The 8,661-nt window shown below is 40.7% G+C and overlaps 1 long non-coding RNA gene across 1 annotated transcript; it reads left to right on the top strand.

Annotated features, from left to right (window-relative positions):
• The first annotated feature begins 6,512 nt into the window (after nucleotides 1-6,512).
• On the top strand, nucleotides 6,513-7,757 carry LOC108094358. The gene is made up of 2 exons (XR_001771540.2): nucleotides 6,513-6,798; nucleotides 7,044-7,757. It is a non-coding gene; the product is annotated as an uncharacterized LOC108094358 (long non-coding RNA).
• Nucleotides 7,758-8,661: the final 904 nt, after the last annotated feature.

Below are 8,661 nucleotides of genomic sequence, written 5' to 3'. Positions count from 1 at the left end.
AGCCATAAATTGTCTGACGCTTAATTCTCTGTCAGCCAAACTGTAATAAATTAATATAAATTTCTTGTCAACCCGCAGCGAAAAAAGAATTGAGCGGAGAAGTGCCAAAGAACTGCTTGAGCCGTTCGAAATTGTTTCCCTGAGACATCTGTGGTGGCGAATTTTGAAGAGTTTGTAACCGAAGGGAACATTTTATAAAAATGAGAAGGGCTTTTCACGTTCATTTTGAACCTATGTACATCCATATCTGAGAATCTCAGACTGACATAACAGAATAAGTTTAAAGATGTTAATTATTTTAAAAACATTTCAACCAAGTAATATCAACTCATTTCCACTTAAGCGCAGTTTTAATTTGAAATCATTAAATGGTTTAATTTTTAGAACGCGATTGCATCACTGCCCACTGACAAGGTTGATTAAGATCAATTACTCGACTGATACATGGTGTAACCTATTACACGCCAACCGGTTCGAAATACAGTTTTCTCAATACCTGTTCGGAGACAGAGTCCATCAATAGTGACAACTCGGATTCCGGAGGGGCCAGTGGGAACGGGGCATAATGCAAGAGAACGTTCACACGGGTCCAGCGCGAATGATAATTGATGCATTCAAATCGCGGGCCGAGCTGTGATTGATTATGACAGGTGTGCCCAGTCATGTGGAAGCTGAAGTCGATGTCGAAGCCGAAGCTAAAAGCTGAAGCGGATTCCGATGTCCGCCAAAATGATGGGACTTGATTGACAACCAGGTCAAGTCGATCTGCGATCGGCACTAAGACTTCCGATCCGCCGTGAAAGAGGGGATTATACTGCCGAAGGGGAACTGGCCAGACTGGCGACAAATTTGCGCTTGGTGCGACAGGTTCGTTTCGAAAACAGGTGAAAACGTCCCCTGGAACTGATGTTAATTGATGTGCACACTGTCGCCCCACGAGCTCCACGGAGCTCCAGCTCCAGCTTCTTCGTTGCGTGCGGTGGCCGCTTTTGGTGGATTTCTTAATCGATATCGAAATGATTTACGTTTGCCCGCCTAATGAGTTCGCACACACACTTGTGTGCGTTGGTGCCTGTTTTCGGACGGACAGATCGCGGCTTTTCCTTTCACGCGAGCGGGGCTTTCAAGCCTCCAGTCGCTGGCTACCGGCTATCAATCTCTGACATGATGCGGCAAAACGCAGCATTTTACATTCACAGTCTGGCTTGGATAACTTCAACTTGATCTTACTGAAACTGAGGGGACTGTTGATTTGATATAAAGCAATCCATCTCAGATTCTGTGTTGAGTGACGCCTAATCTAAGAACTTTAAGAGAAAATCTTAATAAGTCTTGGCAGTGTAGGCCTAATACAAATTTGTAATTGTAATTATTAAGGCAAAATAAAAAAAAAGTACCTGTAATAACGTATTTAACGTATTCACACAATAAATAAATTAAAGTTTAAAGGAAATTTCAGTGTAGCTTCTCTTTATCATAATGATGTTTTACTGTACATTAATTCAGTTATCTATTTCTTATACTTCTCAGCCGCTTGATTGGCATTTCAATTAACGAATTGGTCATTTGCATGCAGCACCTTGGACGCTTGATTGATTTTATAAGAGTTTCCTGTGGCTTGGTTCGCGAAAAGAGAGTTGGGGTTTCCTTTAAGAAATCCTGAATATAAGAGGCTCAGTCGTTTTTCTTTGCAAACTCCATTTTCAATGGGAAATACGGGTTGATTTGATTCTTGGTTTCCTCCATTTCAGGAATCGTCTCAACTGATGCTTTAATGACAGCAATCCATCAACCTTTTGGGGTAGTTTCCTTAGGTCAAGGGTGTTTCCATTTCAACCCTCAAAAAGTGATTGATTGGTGTCCTAGTCGAAGGATGGAAGTGCCAGACAGATATTTTTACTCAGACATTTTGTTTATGTATGAGTTTTTTTAAATTGGAGAAAAAACACCCGTGTTGTTTAAATAATTATATTAGGTAAGAACTTCCCGAATTTTGCTGAATAAAATGTCGACCTCCATTACGGACCCAAATCCAAATTTATGAGTACCATATCGCCCCGCATCGAGTTCCTAATTACTGCACATGTGATCCGCCTCATGCCATTTACGAAAGCTTTGTAATTTGCCATTGCTTTCAGGACGCTCCTCTGTTGCCCACCCCAGGAAACCCCTCCCCCAATCAAGAGGCGATGGTCCAACCCTGAAGCCCTGGAACGCTGAAAACCTGAAACCCTGATGCTGCTCGGCATTTCAACGCACTTCTGGCTGGCACTCGTCTCGTGTGCGGGTGCTGTGGACATATTTATGTCGCATTTGGGAACATTTCATCCTCATAAATATTATTCATGCTCCCGTTCCTTCTCTTTTGAGGGTTGTGCTCCTGCCAGCCCCAACCGCCCTTTACAACCCAGCAGCCGAGCAGGATTGCTGAGCTTTCAAAAGCGGAGAGACACGGAAAGTTCGTTACTGTTGTCGACGGAACATGTGAGGAAAGTATCAAGGAATCCATCAGATAAGTGAGAGTCAACTATGAGGCCCTCCCTTCCTCTCGAGTTCCACTCCCTCGGCGTCTTGGCCAGTAAATTGTCAAAGTGACAGCTCCCAGGGAAGAGCAGAAAAAAGAGATCTGGGAAATAAGGGGAGTTTCGACCATCACCTTCCCTCTGCGATGTTGTCCTACGGGTTCGGCAATTCCTTGGGTTTGATTTAATGTTGCGTGTGATATATCACGGTCCTCACGACATTTTGCTTTTATTTCACGCTTATCGAAGTTGGTCCTTCGCCTTGTACCGGGTTCCCCTCCTCTCGACCACTTTGCCACATTAAATGTTCGGAATTTTCCTTTTTTCGGTTCAGATGGCGTCAGTCTGGCACTCAGTCAGCTCTGACACATCTTATTCACTCGCTGTGTGCCTCTTTCACTCTAACTCCCGGCTTTTGTCCTTCGCCATCAACTTCGATTCATTTGCCGCAACCAATAAATCACTCATTTCATTGTGTACTATGCTTTTTCTCCTACGCCACTCTGAAAACTTAAAAGCCACACTGGGGCAAGATGGCTATTGGGCAGCCAACATGTTAAACTATTTCTAGGAATTCACAATTTGTTTACCATTGCATGTTCCTTTCAGTCATATGCATAATTCTCTAATACTTGTTTTCCGATGGCTAAAACGTGTGCTGATATCGATATCAATCTGCTACTTATCTGTCACACATTTTTGATTTAATTATTCACAGATAAGATACAAACTTGTATCTTAAAATGAAAGTAGATAGCTTGACCTTATAAAATATACATTCTCCTTTGATCAAGTTTGATATATATAATCATGTCGGTATTTAAAAATTTAGTATTTTAGTCCTAAATATATTTTATTTAACATTCAACTTATTTAAATTGCATGAGTGTAATTACCTTGAAACATAATAAATTGATTGATATTATCAGTCCGATTTAATATTTTCAAAATGTCTGTTGTTAAATGTTAAGTTTTCAACCTTTTTTCGAGTTATATTATTCAATATTTATTTTAATTATCCAGCTCACTTTTTTTCCCAATGGACTTCAGCCCACTGTGGCCATGTCAAAGTCAGTCGGCACATCGAAGTCGGCTCCAGTACGTCATTGGACTTCTTCAAGTTGGGCCTGCGAAGCCGGAGAATCGGATTGGATTAGGTTTGGGTTTCGCTCAGTCTCGGGTGGTTCGGTTTGATTTCGACACTTTGGGGCCTGTTTGGGGTGTCTACTGTATCGAGTGCGCTGCTTGGCACAAGTTGAGCTTTAAATTGCAGTGACGTCAAGTTGGCAGGCTTCATGATTATGTCCCTTTCCAATTCTATCCCTGTGCCCGAGTATTCCGGCGTCCTGGTTTCTGGGGTCCTTCCTCTCGGTTTTCGCTTTCGTCTCCGCTTCCTTCAGCTGCCTCGCCAGTTCGAGTTGATTGTGTAAAAGTGCGAAAACGAGACGAAACACTCCTTATCTGGCGGGGCCCATCGATAGATGTCATCTTGAGTGATTTACCGTCAATTGGGGATGTTGTCTTCAATGAATTTCTGCTATACCTCTCTGCGAGGTCTCCTGCCCCCTGATTTATGTTTATATTTATTTACGGTGCGTTCCGCTCGAGCCCGAGTATCTTTTCCATCACATACCGCGCCGAAAGCTATTAAGCGGAGTCAGAGCTTGCCGCAAAGTGTGAGAGCCTCGAAAATTAATCAATATTAAATGTCTGATTCCGAATTAAACTGTGGAGCGAAAGTCGATTGAGTCGACAAAAATGGCAGACATTCGAATCGCGAATTTAATGGAAAATATCTAAGAGGGAGGGTGGGATATTTTTTTTCACTCCCTAAGACATTATACAAATTCTATATTTACTATGTTATAGTTAAATCAAGAAATATTTTCTTTTTGTATTATTAAAGAGATGATACACCTAAAATTTATCTGAATGTTATTTGTAAAGAAAGAGTAAAAATGAATGTATGTATTTAAAGGTAAATTGTACCTTACACTTTTTTTCCCCTGTCCCATTGGAAATTAATAAATTTATAATAAAAAAATCGACTTCTAAAGAATGGTAAATATTTGTCAATGAATTCTTTGGAATATTGTCCCCATATCTTTGAGGAAAATCCTGTCTGTAACTCCATCAAGCCACATGTTCTCCGAAGCAAAGGCAATTGCAGTTATTAGCTCCAGTGTCACTTGCCATTGACAGGCTTCATTATTAACAAGTCTGGGAGGAAAAAGAGAAACCTGTTTGCGAATAATTTAGGACTCTGGCACTATGAGAAAATATTTGCGGCTACGGGGAACCCAAGTGACAAGTGAACCAGACGGAATTACATCGGCCAAGCCTACGCACAAAGGCACAACCAGAGTGTTGGGTCCAGAAATGGAACCAGTTTAGTGACAATAACAAACCGTAAGTGTCACCGGGCTGAATTTAGTTTATTGATGGATTATACAGGCCCGAATTCAAGCACACTGGTGGATGGGGCAAGTGGGGGCACGAGCCACATGAAAACACTGCGAGACATAACCATTTCAATTCCAGAGCCAATTTACATGACGATTATTAGCATTGACATTCCGCTCGACTGCAGTACGGGTCCCCAGACAATTGCAAAACAGAATCAATTAGACGACTTTACGGCTGATAGATACACAGTACTTAACACATGTTCGGGGAGGCAATGCCCCTATAAATACGAATTTGCAATTATTCATATTTGCGCAGCCCAGTAGTGCCCTTCGGGCAGAGCAATGATTAATATTATAAGACAATTAAAAACATGCTTTAGATAATGAATCTGGTTTGTACAAAATATTAAATAGTTTTAAAAATAAATCATAAGAAAATTATTAACTTATTTAAGATGCTGTGCCTAGTGATACAAACAATTTAACAATTCTAAGAATACAGAACCAATATTTTAACCTTGCAATTACATATTACTTTTTCAATAAAAAGCAATTCAAAAATGTTTATTAATTATAGATATGGGCTATCTAATTAATGATCAACCCATTATCTGAACTTAGAAACACAACATACCAACATAACTTTTAACATTTTTTAAACACCAGAATTCCGTATGAATAAAGAACTTGCTTCTTTAATTCCTGCTGCTGATACAAAACCCCACCAGCAATCAGCATTGAACAACTGAAAGTTAAAGATATGAGCATCGACTGCATTTTATTTGTTTGTTCTCGGGGCCGCCAAGATTTTTATGATGAACATGCAATTGCCGGACACTGATGGCTTCATGAGCTCCTTCGATCGGTTCGATTGGTTCTCTCAATTCAAGGCATATAAAGCCTGACAATTTATGGGCCATTCTCCGCTGGGTCAGTTGGAGTGCTTTGATTTTGTGCCCGTCTTACTTTCGACGAGATTGGAAAACGTTGCATGTCTGTCGATTAGCCGCCAGCTGGAGAAATATCTCCAGCTCTTGCAGTTATTGGCGAGCGCCCGCGCCGGGCAATTATTCACAATATCGTTTAAATTATTACCAGGCACATTGGCCGGCTTGGCCGAACGTGTTGTTTTCTAGTTTGTGAGCTTGTAAATTTTTGTTCCCCTGCTGATGAGGTTGTTGTGGCTGTTGTTTTAGCTGTTGCAGCCTCAACCCAGAAGCGTTTTACCATCAGGGCGCTCCTTCCTCTGCTCCGGAGCCAATCCTCACATCATGAGCACGCAATCGCAGTGCCGCCATCTCCACGTCAGCCACATGCGATGGGCCAACCGCGGAATGCACCACATGTGGTCACTTGGGCCAAGGGACGATCGCTCCAGATCGGTGGATGCGGTGGATGCTGCCTCTTAGGAGCTATTTGAAGGACATGGCGTCTAGTGCTCGGGAGCCATTTATTTGCTGCTAATGGAGTTCAATTATTAGGTTAAGGTATTGGTATTTAGGAATCTTAAAATAAAACAAAACAATAACTTTATGTACCCATTCTAATTGAGGTTTGTATATAAGCAGTAGCGGCCGAGATATTACTGTCACAGAAAAGTTAAATTTAAGAGTCGAAGAAATGTAGTTTACTTACCAGAGAAGGCATTACTAGGCTGGTTGCACTTAAGTGTTAGTACTATATTATTATGATAATTTAAAAAGAAGAATAAAGTTAAAAAGAAATAAGTTACAAATCTTGATATACACGGTACTCAACTCATAGGCAAAATGTAAAAGAAGAAATGACATAAATGGAAAATATACTATCTAATCTTTTTCACATACTTCTTAAGTAACAAAATGTACCCTTTTTCTGAGTGAATACGGGTAAGTTACTGGTTTGAACGTTGTTTATTACTAACTCATATTAATTGCTTGATTATTATAAATGTTTTAAGTAAAATGGCAACCTACTTTCAAAAACCAACTAAATAGTATATATACACAGCAGTACAGTAGTAGACAGCTGGTATACGTAGATTACAAACAGCATTCGCTTTCAGTCGAAGTACAACATATGGGTACTTTTAAGTTAATTCCAACGAAGATGTTATGATTTTTTTTCATTGCAGAACAACTCCTGAAGTTTTAGTTTATGGACAAAGCGGGAGAGAATAGGAGGGACTTTCGCAACCAAATAGAAAACCAAGCTCAAAGCACATGCCAAATTAATACTAAAACTCCGTTCTACAAATCTTTTATTTGTCCCGGCCAGTTGTCAAAATCAGAAGGCAAACATGGACTCAAATTAAGCACAAGTGTGGAAAGCTGGACACCACACCTGACATATCCACCTGCAGTACTCGCTTTGAACGCAGTCCGCAGTGGCGAATTGCAGTTTAGAAAAGAGTCGAACAATTTGCAGAACGCTGTCAATTTCAAAGTCAATTTAATGCAAAATGCGAAATGTTTGCCATCTTTTTTGATTAGCAATAAACTAATCTTTTGGACGTTGCTGCTGCCGCTGCAGTTGTCGTTCGCCAGACAATCGGAGTGCGGGGGGAGCGGATTCGGATTCGGACTCGGACTCGGTGGATTCTCTATCACGAGTCTGTGCATTTTTCAACATGGAATCTCATCAATGGCAGGCTACAACAATGGCAACAACAATGGCAACAACGACGACTGCCCAGTGTGTGGCCAGTGGTCAGTGTTCAGAGGTATGTGGCCAGGACGAATCCTTTCCACGGCATCGCTTTCAGATTTCAGAGGAAAAATATGTTTATTTAGAATATCAAAAACCGAAAGTAATCGATTTAATAAACTGTCACCAACATGTGACCCACCGGGTTGGCTTTCGTTGCTCCGCCGCATTGTATTGTATTGCGGCTTGTCTGGCCCTCGCTCAGGCCATCTCAAGTCACGATAATTGCAAATGTATCTCAGAGATACACACAGCCAAAGCGCACACACAGCACACAGCTGACTGCATTGACGTTCACTTTGGACAACATTTCATAAAGGGTTTGCTCTGCGCTCCGGTTTCTTCATTCTTTTCTGCTCGGTTCAACTATACACACATATTGTGTGAGTGGACTTAGCTTACTTAACCATGGTTAAAGGACTATCAAAAAATAGGACATTTAAAGCAGACATTTTAAGATTTTATTAATTTTTAAAACTGAATTTCATACATCCAAAAAAGCTATCTATCTAATATGAATGTCAAAGTTACCCATAGTTTAACCTACTAATTTATTTAATGTTACAATTAAGTGGTTGGTCTTTATAAATATTGTTTACATTCGAGAAAAGTTTAGTTACAATCTATTCAAAATAGGTTTTTACGTTTTATTTTTTACAATTTTCCGATTTCCAATTTTTTTTACCGTAAACCACTGTGCAACTCAGTGCGGCAGAGTGAGGTGGGTGGACGTCGTCAATGATATCTACGTGGTATCTCGTTAAGCGTTTCCATGCTAGCATCAGCAGCAGAAATTTCATATATGCTTGTGTGAAATCCTTTATGTTGATTACATTTCTGGGTTTATTTTATTAAAAATACTCTCGCATCGCATCGCATCGCAATGCAAGGATAACACACACACGGACATGCGAGCAGAAGAAAAAAGGGAACTGAAGCGAGAACTGTGGCTCAGTCAATATTGGCAGCGTCTGTGGCTGCCCCTCCCACGGTATCCTGGCCCTCGTCCTTTTCTGGATATTGTTCCGACTGCCAAATGCACGTTG

Source organism: Drosophila ficusphila, unplaced genomic scaffold, assembly GCF_018152265.1.
Source record: "Drosophila ficusphila isolate 14025-0441.05 unplaced genomic scaffold, ASM1815226v1 contig_607, whole genome shotgun sequence".
Classification (NCBI taxonomy): Eukaryota; Metazoa; Arthropoda; class Insecta; order Diptera; family Drosophilidae; genus Drosophila; species Drosophila ficusphila.
The sequence above is the reverse complement of the archived record's forward strand: the minus strand, read 5'-3'. Positions and strand labels throughout refer to the sequence as shown.